The following is a 13,989-nucleotide window of genomic DNA, read 5'->3' as shown; positions in this document are numbered from 1 at the left end:
ACCCAGAGACACCCTAACTCCCCCCCCCAGCCTCCCCAAACTGCCCCTCCCCATCTCTGGCTCTGCAGGCTTCTGAGGCCAGGCCGCCAGGGAGCAGCTGGGCGGAGAGTGTGGAAATCTTGATGATTAGTTTGTTTTTTAGACGCAGGGATTTGTGGCTGATTAACCTTAATCCGTTCAGTGTGATGGAACCCCATATGCGACTGGGCTTCAGTGAAAGGGGGGGGCCACGGGACGGGGAGGGGAGAAAGCGGGCACAACTAAGGAGAACGAAGCAGGCTGCCGTCCATGGAAGCTCAAACCGCAATAAATAAATTCCCCAACCTGGTGCCCTCCCAGTTCACTGTCTGGGGCTTCTGGGAGTTGGAAGTCCAAGGCATCTGGAGAGCAACAGGTTGGCAAAGTTTGCCTTGAAATCTTAAGGCTGCTTTAAGGTGCCACAGTGCAGTACTGGCACCTCTTTTTGTTGTTGCTAAAAAGCGTGGCACTTACTGTAACAACTTTGCGGTGAGTACTGGCACCTGTTTTTCTAGAAGCACCGCTGGTTTTCCTGCAGCAGACTAAGAACGGTGGCTTTCCGGTGAAAACGCCCACCCTTCGAAAATATATAGATAAATGCCATCCCAGCGCATACTTGTCAAGGCTCCTCCAGATGAACTGTTTATAGAGCATACATCCTGATTTTACGTCCACAAAGCTCATGCAGAGAGGTTAGATCGCATCCAGGTCTTTACTGAGCTTCTGCTCTGCTTTGCTTGCAAGGTTGTTCATCTACGACGTGGGTAGGCAAACTAAGGCCCGGGGGCCGGATCCAGCCCAATCGCCTTCTAAATGTGGCCTGCAGACGGTCCGGGAATCAGCGTGTTTTTACATGAGTAGAATGTGTCCTTTTACAGTGGTACCTCAGGTTACATACGCTTCAGGTTACAGACTCCGCTAACCCAGAAATATTACCTCGGGTTAAGAACTTTGCTTCAGGATGAGAACAGAAATCGTGCTCCAGTGGCGCGGCGGCAGCAGGAGGCCCCATTAGCTAAAGTGGTGCTTCAGGTTAAGAACAGTTTCAGGTTAAGAAGGGACCTCCAGAACGAATTAAGTACTTAACCCGAGGTACCACTGTATTTAAAATGCATCTCTGGGTTATTTGTGGGGCCTGCCTGGTGTTTTTACATGAGTAGGATGTTTGCTTTTATTTAAAATGCATCTCTAGCTTATTTGTGGGGCATAGGAATTTGTTCATTTTTTATTTATTTTTCAAAATATAGTCCGGCCCCCCACAAGGTCTGAGGGACAGTGGACTGGCCCCCTGCTGAAAAAGTTTGCTGACCCCTGTTCTAAGACAATGAGCATTCCTCCCGATTTGATCACATGGTGTTTATACAACTCCCTGTTCACCTTTTGTCCGCCCCACACTTTTCAATGTGTTCCCCCCATCTCTTCCCTAACTCTGCTAAAAGTCTGTGTCCCTTAAAGTGGACACAGGTTGTGCTAAAGTAAATGGAGCCCCTGAAATCAATTTAATTGTGCAAACCTAAATTTACGGTACGCGCTGGAGCCCGTCTCCCCAAAAAGAGGCAGGCTGGACAGAGGCACCCATGATCAAACAGCGAAAGCGCCATAGCTCAGAGACAGAGCACCAAATGTTGATGTACCCTCTTCTCCTGTAGGGGGCACACACACACAATGGAAGACTGTACATGAAGATCATAGAATTGCAGAATTGGAAGGGACCGCAAGGGTCATCTAGTCCAACCCCATGTTGCAGGAATATTTTGCCTCCAGGAATGTCTTGTTCTGTACCACAACTGCCTACCTGGCAACATGGGAACTGAAGATACAGCTGATGGAAAATGACCCAATACTGGAGAAACCCAGCTTTTCAAGCTGCATGCATACGCCATACACTTAAAGCATGTGGCTTCCCTTAAAAAAAAACCCAAAACCATGGGAATTGTAGTTTACCCCTTGCAGAACTATAATTCCCATCAGCAAACCAAAGTTCTCCAGAATTCCTTGGAGGACGTCACATGCTTCCAAAGCATTGCGTGTCTGTAGCTTTCAGCGCAGGCCGAGTCCCTTTTACTGATTTTTTTTGGCCACTCTAGGACGCGGGTGGTGCTGTGGGTTAAACCACAGAGCCTAGGACTTGCCGATCAGAAGGTCGGCGGTTCGAATCCCCGCGACGGGGTGAGCTCCCGTTGCTTGGTCCCTGTTCCTGCCAACCTAGCAGTTCGAAAGCACGTCAAAGTGCAAGTAGATAAATAGGTACCGCTCCGGCAGGAAGGTAAACGGCATTTCCGTGTGCTGCTCTGGTTTGCCAGAAGTGGCTTAGTCATGCTGACCACATGACCCGGAAGCTGTACGCCGGCTCCCTCAGCCAGTAAAGCGAGATGAGTGCCACAACCCCAGAGTCGGTCACGACTGGACCTAATGGTCAGGGGTCCCTTTACCTTTACCTTTAGGCATAATATATTTATTTCCAGTGCTTTTTTCCTGGGGGGTACGCAGGGGTACGCATACCCTAAACATTTTGTGAATCTTTGTACTTTTGTCCATTTACTGCATTTGTTTCCCCCCGATTTGAACTATAAAATGGTGATTTTCTTGAGTCAAAATGACAGTAAACTTTTTTTTAAAGGAAAAAATAATCACCGGTTCTTTCCCTTACTAGCCTGGGTCTTCGACAACAGCCTCGCATGCAGGCATTTAGCGCAAAGATTTCCCTAATCGACATGACCCAAAGTTTCACCTGTTAAATTTCTGTGTATCTCAGGCTGTTGCTAATTGTATAGGAGGAGGAGCTTGAAGAAAAGGTGGCCATTGTGTGCAGGGAAGAACAGCAGCAACCTTGAGTGAGTTTTGCACATGTGACACATAAACACACGCACACATGGAATCTGATCATAATTTTTCTGAACGGCGCGGTCTCTTCCTAGTGGCAGAACCTGGCACGGCCTCCCTCCGGTTCATTATATAAATGAGAGCAAGCTGGGCTTGAATGCTCTCCAAAAGCAAGGGCAGCGTTGCCTCTCAAGCCGAGTATGAGACGTGTGCATTGCAACTTCTCTCCAGAAAGAGATGATAGCCGTGAAGCTTCTGATTCGACCCACTACACACACACACACACACACACACACACACACCAAAACAAAAACACACACCAGGCATTGCCCTTATCCAAGTTGGGAATACATGCCGGACAAAGGGGTGGGTGGCGGGTGAGAGATTATGCCGTTCAAAGAGGATTAACACTTGGCGACAAGGCATCGAGCATCCTCTGATGTTCCTCGCTGTTTTCTCGTGTACCATTTTCGCTCAATGATAATTTCCTTTTGCACAGATTGTTTTCCCTATCAAGTAACTTAAAAGACCCACGTTATGAATTCATCAGCTACAGATCGTGCATACCCTCCAACATTTCTCTCATGAAGATAGGGACGTCATATTCTGTTGTTGTTGTTGTTATCATTATTATTATTCTCTGCCCCAGTACTTTTTTTTCTTTAAAAATGTTTAGGGGTACTCTCATTTTGACTCAAGAAAATCTCCATTTTATAGTTCAAATCGGGGGAAATAGATACAGTGGTACCTTGGGTTACATACACTTCAGGCTACATACGCTTCAGGTTACAGACTCCGCTAACCCAGAGATAGTACCTTGGGTTAAGAACTTTGCTTCAGGATGAGAACAGAAATCGTGCTCCGGCGGTGGGACAGCAGCGGGAGGCCCAGAACGGACCTCCGGAACGAATTAAGTACTTAACCCGAGGTACCACTGTACAGTAAATGGAGAAAAGTATGAAGATTCACAAAATGTTTAGGGGTTTCAGTATATTTCATTCTCCCGTTCCTGGGTGTGTGATTGTTACATCACATGACTGTGTCTACTTTCCAGGCTTGGAAAGTGTGAGAAAGGAAGCCAGAATTATCTTTTCCGCTGTATTGTACTTTTGTGCTTTCTCTCTCTCTCTTGGAGAAGATGTGAGAGGAGGCCGTGATTGCTTTGTCCTGTAGATATTGCTGAATAAATTACTTAGAATGCCACGCCTCATCTCCACATCGTTTCTGCTATACTCTGCTGTGTGAGTGTGCACATATCTGATGATATGTGTCGCTGGTGCACACCGGGACTGAAGATTTATGAACGTCCCGGACTGCGCTTCATAAGGAAGATGCCCGGAGAGGTTTGTCTCATTTTGGGGACGTGTTCCGATAGTATGCATACCCCTGTGTGACCCCAGAAAGAAAGCACTGCTCTGACCATCTGACTTGGTTGCCCCAGCAATTCTGGGAGGCTCCCAACACATATAAAAACATAATTTAACATTTAAAAACTTCCCTATACAGGGCTGCCTTCGGATGTCTTCTAGAGGCTGTATAGTTACTAATCTCTTTGGCTCAGGGGTCTCATAACTTCGGACCCTCCAATGTTTCTCCACTGCAGATGGTGACAGCAGTCATGAAATTAAAAGACGCCTGCTTCTTGGGATAAAAGCGATGACAAACCTAGACAGCATCTTTAAAAGCAGAGACATCACCTTGCCAACAAAGGTACGTATAGTTAAAGCTATGGTTTTCCCAGTAGTGATGTATGGAAGTGAGAGCTGGACCATAAAGAAGGCTGATTGCCAAAGAATTGATGCTTTTGAATTCTGGTGCTGGAGGAGACTCTTGAGAGTCCCATGGACTGCAAGAAGATCAAACGCATCCATTCTTAAGGAAATCAGCCCTGAGTGCTCACTGGAAGGACAGATCCTGAAGCTGAGGCTCCAATACTTTGGCCACCTCATGAGAAGAGAAGACTCCCTGGAAAAGACCCTGATGTTGGGAAAGATAGAGGGCACAAGGAGAAGGGGACGCCAGAGGACCAGATGGTTGGACAGTGTTCTCGAAGCTACCAGCATGAGTTTGACCAAACTGCGGGAGGCAGTGGAAGACAGGAGTGCCTGGCGTGCTCTGGTCCATGGGGTTACAAAGAGTCGGACATGACTAAACGACTAAACAACAACAACAAAGGAAAAGCAGGACATTCTGGGATCAAATCAGAAACAGAGGTGGCTTTTCTAAATCAAGAACTGTCCCTGGAAAATAGGGATACTTGGAGGGTCTGGCATGCACTGCAAACGTTTAAATCCTTTAAAAATCATTAATTCTGGTATTTTTTCTCCTAGAAAGAACAAACAAATGCTGGGAATTGTAGCACTGGTAGTTGGATTCTGTGAGCGACCCTTTTTGCTCTCCAGTTCCCACAGGGCGCAGGAGTAACAGTTAAACCCATGTAGGTTTTGTGGCCACATCTGTACCCCACTCTGACAGATGTATAGCATTCCTTCCTTTGTGCAAATCACTGAATAATATTTACCTCAGTTAATTCCCATAAACAGAACTGCAGATTTTTCTTCCTTTCAGGGCTGCTGCACATTTTAACATCTGTGTGAAAAATGGAAGCACCACAGGTGAAGTATTTTTCTAGCCCAGCTGATACTTAATCACCTCACTTGCTGGCGCCTGAAATACAGCAGAATTTGATTTTTAAAAAATTAACAGGTCTCCTTAGGGTTTCCATATTTCAAAAAGTGAAAATCCAGACACAAAAGTTGTTGAGGTTTTTTTTTAAGTTTTGCAAAATCTCCCTGCTTTTTAAGCACACATCCAGATTTTCCCAGACATTTCAGGGATTTCCACCCAGACACTGCTTCCAACAACCATATTCTGGAAATTTCAGACATATGGCAACCTTAGTCTCCCCCACTCTTTAGTTTTCCTTGCAGCGATCAATATTTTGCTACAAAACCTATTTTAATATATTGTGAGTCTTTCTCTTTTCCACTGAGGGGGAAACAGAAATCCAGTTGTTTTCCAGGGCCAGCTCTACCATTAGACAACATGAAGGGATTGCCTCAGGCAGAACATCAGCAATAGCACCCTGGCTGTTGCTTCTGAACCCCCTGAACTTGTCCCCCCTACAATCTAGCCTGCTGGCTTAGGTCTGGCGATGAGCTCTCTCCCACCACTTATGTCAAATTAAGTTTTAGCCGCCAGTCCGCCTGGTTTCTGTATCTGGAAGGGCGAGGAGCCGCCATCTTGTCAAATAAACACTAGAGCAAAACACTAAAAGAAATGTTATTATTTACTTATATCCCACCTTTTTCCTCCAAGGTGGTATACGTGGTTCTCCCTCTCCTCATTTAATCCCCACAACGACCCTGTGAGTTAGGTTAGGCTGAGAGGCCATGACCGGCTTACACAGTGGTTTCACTTCACCCTCCGAGGCGTACTCCATTGCCTCTTGAGACAGATGGATCATAGAATCCTAGGATGCCAGCAAAATGGTTGTTTCTTCCAGACCCTCCAAGTGTCCCTATTTTCCAGGGACGTCCCTGATTTAGAGAAGCCATCCCGGTTTCTGATTTGATCCCAAAATGTCCCGCTTTTCCTTAGGATGTCCCTATTTTCATTGGAGAAATGTTGGAGGGTATGGCGTTATCTGACCCCTGAGCCGCCTGAAGGCAAACCTGTTTGGGAAGGTTTTTTTAAACCTTTAATGTTTTATTATGTTTTTTATATATGTTGGAAGCTGCCCAGAGTGGCTGGGGCAACCCAGTAAGATGTGTGGGGTATAGAGAGTAAAATTATCCTTATGGAATGGGACATCCCTATTTTCGTCAGAAAATGTTGGAGAGTTTGTCCTTCTAAATCTGAGAGCAGGAAGAGGGACCATGGCAGAGGGGCTTTTTGACGCCTTCTCAGAACCCACTAGTCCCAATCCCCTTTTCCCCGCCACAGCCAAAGTCTCTCGCTTTGACCTGCCTTTATGCACAAGCGCATTTAATGTGCAAAACAGGCTGTGGCTTGGACAATTTAAGGTGCTGTTTCAGTGAAACACTGCTGCCCTCTGTTGATGGAAAATATAATTTTATATTTTCAAAGGATTTTGCACCCACTCAATTCACTTTTTGGTTTTAACTACGATCGACCTTTGGATAGCTCTGGGATTCGACTCTGAGAAAGAAATTGTTCTCCCTCACCACCCAGTGTCAATATTTCTTTTATTTTAATTACCCTTGAAGTTGTTTTAAGAAGGAAATGGCGGGGGGGGGAGGGAAGCCTGCAAACATTGTTGCTGCTGGATCATACCACAGCAGGCATAGGCCAACTCGGCCCTCCAGATGTTTTGGGACTACAACTCCCATCATGCCTAGGTAACAGGACCAGTGGTCAGGGGTGATGGGAATTGTAGTCTCAAAACATCTGGAGGGCCGAGTTGGCCTATGCCTGTACCACAGCTTCCATAGAATAAGTGTTGAAGGGGACTCCAAGAGTCATAATAAGTAAGTAAGTAAGTAAGTAAGTAAGTAAGTAAGTAAGTAAGTAAATAAATAAATTATTTATTTATTTATTTATTTATACCCCGCCCATCTGGCTGGGTTTTCCCAGCCACTCTGGGCGGCTTCCAACAAAACACTAAAATACAATAACCTATTAAACATTAAAAGCTTCCCTAAACAGGACTGCCTTCAGATGTCTTCTAAAAGTTTGATAGTTATTTTTCTCTTTGACATCTGGTGGGAGGGCGTTCCACAGGGCGGGAGCCACTACTGAGAAGGCTCTCTGCCTGGTTCCCTGTAACTTGGCTTCTCGCAGTGAGGGAACCGCCAGAAGGCCCTCGGCGCTGGACCACAGTGTCCGGGTAGAATGACGGAGGTGGAGACGCTCCTTCAGGTATACTGGGCCGAGGCCGTTTAGGGCTTTAAAGGTCAGCACCAACATTTTGAATTGTGCCTGGAAACGTACTGGGAGCCAGTGTAGGTCTTTCAAGACCGGAGTTATATGGTCTCAGCGGCCGCTCCCAGTCACCAGTCTAGCTGCCGCATTCTGGATTAACTGCAGTTTCCGGGTCATCTTGAAAGGTAGCACCACGTAGAGCGCATTTCAGTAGTCCAAGCAAGAGATAACCAGAGCATGCACCACTCTGGCAAAACAGTGCGCAGGCAGGTAGGGTCTCAGCCTGCGTGCCTGATGGAGCTGGTAAACAGCTGCCCTGGACACAGAATTGACCTGTGCCTCCATGGACAGCTGTGAGTCCAGAATGACTCCCAGGCTGCACACCTGACCCGCTGCAATGCAGGAATTTCAAAACATGGTTCCCCATCCAATTTGAAACCATAATGGACCCTGCTTAGCTTTGTAAACGCGGTAGCATTTTTATTGTTGCTTCACTAGGACGCTCCATTAAATACAATACGCCTCCAGGCCTTCCTCATTCCACAGAAACCGGCACCAACTTTCTGCCTTCGTCATGCCAATTCTCTTGAGGTCGCACCCACAGAATACATTTTAAAGCACCCTTATGCCTCTTAAGCATCTGTGGCTTTGTTGGAAATTAAAATAGATTGAAGGAATAAAACCAGTCATGACTTCTCCCAGAGAATCCTGGGAACTAAGCGAGGATTATCTTGACTTGATGGCCTCTGACAGGTTCGCATTAAATTTAGCATGGTTGCCACATGGGTCCAGCCCTGCGCCGACCAATTTTAGCTGCCTTAATAAGTATTAGGCGTCTGGCATCTCAAGCAGGGTTTAATTTTGACAGGTGGGTGGGCACATCCAAGGACAGGTTGGCCTTCCACTCCGAAAATACAGCCTCAAATCTTCGTTGGAGCTGGAACAAAAGCAGTGTAAACCAATGGTTAAAGCTGGGTTGTGTTTTTTTAATCTTTTTTATTCAAAATTAAAACAAAACATATTATCCAAAAAAACCCACAACTGGGTTAATTGGAAGAGAAACTGCAGGGAAAAGCTCAGAGTCCAAGGCTGCGGTCCTAGCTTCACTTACCTTGGAGCAAGCCCCATGAAATTCAGTAGGACTTGCTTCTCGGTAGACCTGTTTAGGATTTTGCTGTTAAGGAGAGTCTGGCTAGATTGCTTGTTGGGTAGGCAGAAACAGGGTCATAAGGGGGAAAACATAGGGAGAGAAGGCTTGAAGAACAAAGGTCTCTGGCTTACTGCATTTCAAGGCCTACGGCAAGGAGGGATCACCTTTGGCCAAGGGCCGCATTCGCTCAGGGGTAATCTGTTGAGGGCCACATGCCAGGTGGAGGACTGAGCAAGCGGAGGTAGTCAGAGACAAATTAGCTCATTTGGAATAAAGACTGCTCTGCTGCAAGCCTTGCCCTGGCGGCAACCTAAAATTAGAATTCCCAAACCTCTTCCGGAGTACTGGGAAATAAACCCTTCTGAGTTTTACAGGGTTACTCTCAAGTAAGATGATTTTGTGTGTCTGTGTGCAGCAGACCCGATAACAGCTGCTGGAAAGCGAGTGAAAGCAATTCCTTTCTTACTTTAGTGTGCTCTACAGAAGCGGATGCGGGTAGTGCAGTGGGTTAAACCACTGAGCCTAGGACTTGCCGATCAGAAGGTCGGTGGTTCGAATCCCCGCGACGGGGTGAGCTCCCATTGCTCGGTCCCTGCTCCTGCCAACCTAGCAGTTCGAAAGCACGTCAAACTGCAAGTAGATAAATAGGTACCGCTCCAGCGGGAAGGTAAATGACGTTTCTGTGTGCTGCTCTGATTTCGCCAGAAGCGGCTCATTCATGCTGGCCACATGAGCCGGAAGCTGTACAACAGCTCCCTCGGCTGATAAAGCGAGATGAGCACTGCAACCCCAAAGTCGGCCACGGCTGGACCTAACGGTCAGGGGTCCCTTTACCTTTACCTTACAGAAGCCTACCGATTTGTTCACAGATAGCCGACAGGGAAGACTTTGGTCTCCAAACTGTACAACCAGGAAGAACTAGGATACTGCTCAGAAACTGCATGGGCTGACGACAGCGGGGACATATTTAAAAGACAAGAAAAACAAAGAGGAAATTAGCAGGAGAGAGGGAACTCTGATGAAGTTGGGGCTGCTTGAGGTGTCAGGGGCCACATAAAGTGAGGCTGGGGGCCAGCAGCTGGTCACCCACCTGTAGCAAATGGAGTGGAGGAACTGCACATTAATAGCACCCAGACAAAGGACAATTAGAAGCTTGTGGATATAGGGTGACTCGTTTAAAAAATGCCAAGCAGGGAGAATTTCTCAGGAATTTAGTGGACCCAGTTTCTCAGGGTGATCCCTGGGTTCTTCTCAGCCCTGGATGTTGTTGGACTACAACTCCCATCATTCCTAGCCAGCAGGGCTGATGGGAGTTGTAGTCCCAACACCATAGAGCGACCTAAGCTTGAGGAAGGCTGCACTAGAATGTATATTACTTTCCAGGCACAATTCAACGTACTGGTTTGAAGATAAAAATCTAGGATGGTTTGGGCTGTGTGTACGGTACTTTCCAGACAACTTCTTTCCCCCCATCCACACCTGCCTCTTGAACTCACAGCAATCTGCCACAACCAGAGAGAATAGCCACAGGATGGCACCCTCCAGCCAGCAAATCTAGGCAGGAGATCATTAAGCATGAGTGTTGAAAGTGAGGGTCTTTCCTTTGTAGAGTAAAAAGGTAAAGGGACCCCTGACCATTAGGTCCAGTTGTGGCCAACTGTGGGGTTGCAGCGCTCATCTTGCTTTATTGGCTGAGGGAGTCAGCGTACAGCTTCCGGGTCATGTGGCAGCACGACTAAGCTGCTTCTGGCGAACCAGAGCAGCGCACGGAAATGCCGTTTACCTTCCCACTGGAGCGGTACCTATTTATCTACTTGCACTTTGACATGGTTTTGAACTGCTAGGCTGGCAGGAGCAGGGACCAAACAGGAGCTCACCCCGTCACGGGGATTCAAACCACTGACCTTCTGATCGGCAAGCCCTAGGCTCTGTGGTTTAACCCACAGGGCCACCCGCGTCCCTTTAAGGCCACCTTTAAACCCCACGCTTAAGTGAAAGGTATGTGGACACACACCTCTCTCCTTGAAAGCAGGCAAGAGGTGTTAACACAGTTGAAGGACACAATCCATCCAGCCATAAACACTCAAGGGGGTGGAGAAAGCTCAGTGCAACATTGACAGAAGTCTGAAAGGCTGTATTTGGCTTCTGGACCCAAGGCTCTCCAACCCATCTTGCAGCTCGTTTTTGCGAAGGAAGGCATTTTCCCTTATCTTTATTCACTTTAAAGGTAAAGGTACCCCTGACCGTTAGGTCCAGTCGCGGACGACAATGGGGTTGCACGCTCATCTCGCTCTATAGGCCGAGGAAGCCGATGTTTGTCCGCAGACAGCTTCCAGGTCATGTGCCCAGCATGACTAAGTCATTTCTGGTGAACCAGAGCAGCACACGGAAACGGCGTTCACCTTCCCGCCAGAGCGGTACCTATTTATCTACTTGCACTTTGACATGCTTTCGAACTGCTAGGTTGGCAGGAGCTGGGACTGAACAACGGGAGCTCACCCCATCGCGGGGATTCGAACCGCCGACCTTCTGATTGGCAAGCCCTAGGCTCTGTGGTTTAGACCACAGCGCCCCCCACGTTCCCTTATTCGCTTTACACGTTGTCTTATTGCCAAGGCACCCAAGGTGGTTTACAGCTTTGCCATTCTCCCACGCACGCACCGGCAGAGAGCAACACCAACACGTGCAGAAATAAATCCCTGCCCTCCTTCTTGCCCAGCAGAATGGTGTTCTCAGGCCCTGGTTTTGGGGACGTTCTGACCAAAGCAAGTCCTGGTGGTGTCTTTGCCTCCCTCCATCCCAGGAAGGAAGAGACCTGCTTGTTCTTTAAGATTGCTGGAAGGTCTCCTGATGGTGGTGCCAATAGCTGAGTCAGGATACATGGGGTAGTGCCTCTGCCCTTCAGAAATAAGGCAGGTGCAAACTGTGATACATCTTAGTCACCTGCTTAAGGCCTGTGTCCATATACTTTATTAGCAAGCTTGGAATATACATTTCTCATGGGAAGGATTTTATCTGCCTGCGTTTTGTGACCTGCTCCAGTGTCATTCAGATGGAGAGTGGCATATAATTATTTTAAAATGAATACTTCAACTAAACCAATGGACGGTTTCTACAAAAACCTGCTGCTCGATTAACCAGGGACACTCACCTTGTTAAAAGCATCTTCCAGCATGCAGGTGAAACCACCCAGGTTCGCTTTTCATTGCAGAGTTTATACTGAATTAGACATACTACATAGTTCTTCAAATACATTGTCAACTTCACAGTCGTAAACAATGTCCCGGCATTTCTGCCACTATTTACACTAGAGCTTTTATTTGTTAAAGAAGAAGCACCCGGGACAAAAAATATTCCAAAAAAACCTACAGTGGTGCCTTGCAAGACGAAATTAATTCGTTCTGCGAGTTTTGTCGTCTTGCGATTTTTTTCGTCTTGCGAAGCACGGTGTCGGGAAAGTTTTGGAAAAGCTTCAAAAATCACCAAAGTCTTAAAAAACCTCAAAAAAGGCTACCACACCGCGTTCTATGAGTTGCTCCTCGAAGTCAAGTCACAACTGTATTAACAGTGTTAAGAAAAAGGAAACAAACTTGCAAGACGTTTCCGTCTTGCAAAGCAAGCCCATAGGGAAAATCGTCTTGCGAAGCAGCTCAAAAAACCCTTTCGTCCAGCGAGTTTTTTGTCTTGCGAGGTACCACTGTATTCATTTTTGCCATTAGGGAGTTCTGGTTTTTTTACTCCATTGGGTGTGATTAAAAGAGTCTCATGCAATTTTTTCAAGCAAACAAACCTTCCTTGTGGATTTTAAGCAAAAGTTGGATGGCCATCTGTCATGGATGCTTTAGCTGAGTTTCCTGCCTCACAGGGGGTTGGACTAGATGACCACAGGGGTCCCTTCCTGCTCTACAATTCTATGATTCTATAGATCAAGGAAGCAGGTTAAAATGCCCTCTTCTGATTCAACACACACACCTTGGTTTAAGACATCCTTCTACCCCGAGATACATAGCTGTATCAGGGTAGCAAAGTGCCCCCCCCGGCAAATCCTGTGCCAGTTGATTAGTTTCCGTTAAGTAAGGTTAACTCAATCAAAAGGATTTTAATGAATTGACTTTAGACTGCAATTTAACCCCAAACACGAGGGAGGTTTGTATTCAAGATAGCGTTATCAACTTTTTCTAATGGCATTAGAACTGGGCCTATAACAGCAGCTGAACAGATTTTCTTTTCCTTCCTAACCATGATCTTCGTGCCAGGAAAAGGTTCGCTTCCTAAATTACTCTTTTTGATAGGTGTCAAGGGTTCCCAAACTTCCACGTGCCAAGTTAATTCAACGCTGTTATCTCCAAACATCCAGTTGTATAAAACAAGATGTCACATTTGCAGAGAACACTAGAGTAAGGGACTGAGGCTGCAATCCTAACCCCGTTTGCCTGGGAGTAAGCACCACGGCAGGCAGTAGGGCTTGCTTCTCGCATGGTTAGGATGGTGCTGTAAGCTATGAGCCAAGCGTTCATGGTTCAAATGTCACCACTGCTACGAATGCACTGGATAGACTTAGGCAAGTCGCTCTTCCCTTAGCCGCAGACCTGCAATACGAGTACAGTGGTACCTCGGTTTACGAACTTAATTCATTCCGGAAGTCCGTTCTTAATAATAATAATAATAATAATTTATTATTTATACCCCGCCCATCTGGCTGGGCCTCCTCAGCCACTCTGGGCGGCTTCCATAAAACTGTTCTTAAACTGAGGCGCGCTTTCCCTAATGAGGCCTCCTGCCGCTGGTACCCTTCCACCTTTCAGCTACCGTTCTTAGACCGAGGTAAAGTTCGCTAACCGGAACACTACTTCTGGTTTTGCGGCGTTCGTAAACTGAATAGTTCGTAAACAGGCCTGTTCTTAAACCGACGTACCACTGTATACGGTAAAGGGACCCCTGACCATCAGGTCCAGTCGTGGCCGACTCTGGGGTTGTGGCGCTCATCTCGCTTTATTGGCCGAGGGAGCCGGCATACGGCCAATAAAGCAAGATGAGGCGCATGGAAACACCGTTTACCTTCCCGCCAGAGCGGACCTATTGATCTACTTGCACTTTGACATGCTTTCAAACTG

Source organism: Podarcis raffonei, chromosome 8 (assembly GCF_027172205.1).
Source record: "Podarcis raffonei isolate rPodRaf1 chromosome 8, rPodRaf1.pri, whole genome shotgun sequence".
NCBI classification, from domain to species: Eukaryota; Metazoa; Chordata; class Lepidosauria; order Squamata; family Lacertidae; genus Podarcis; species Podarcis raffonei.
The sequence above is the reverse complement of the archived record's forward strand: the minus strand, read 5'-3'. Positions refer to the sequence as shown.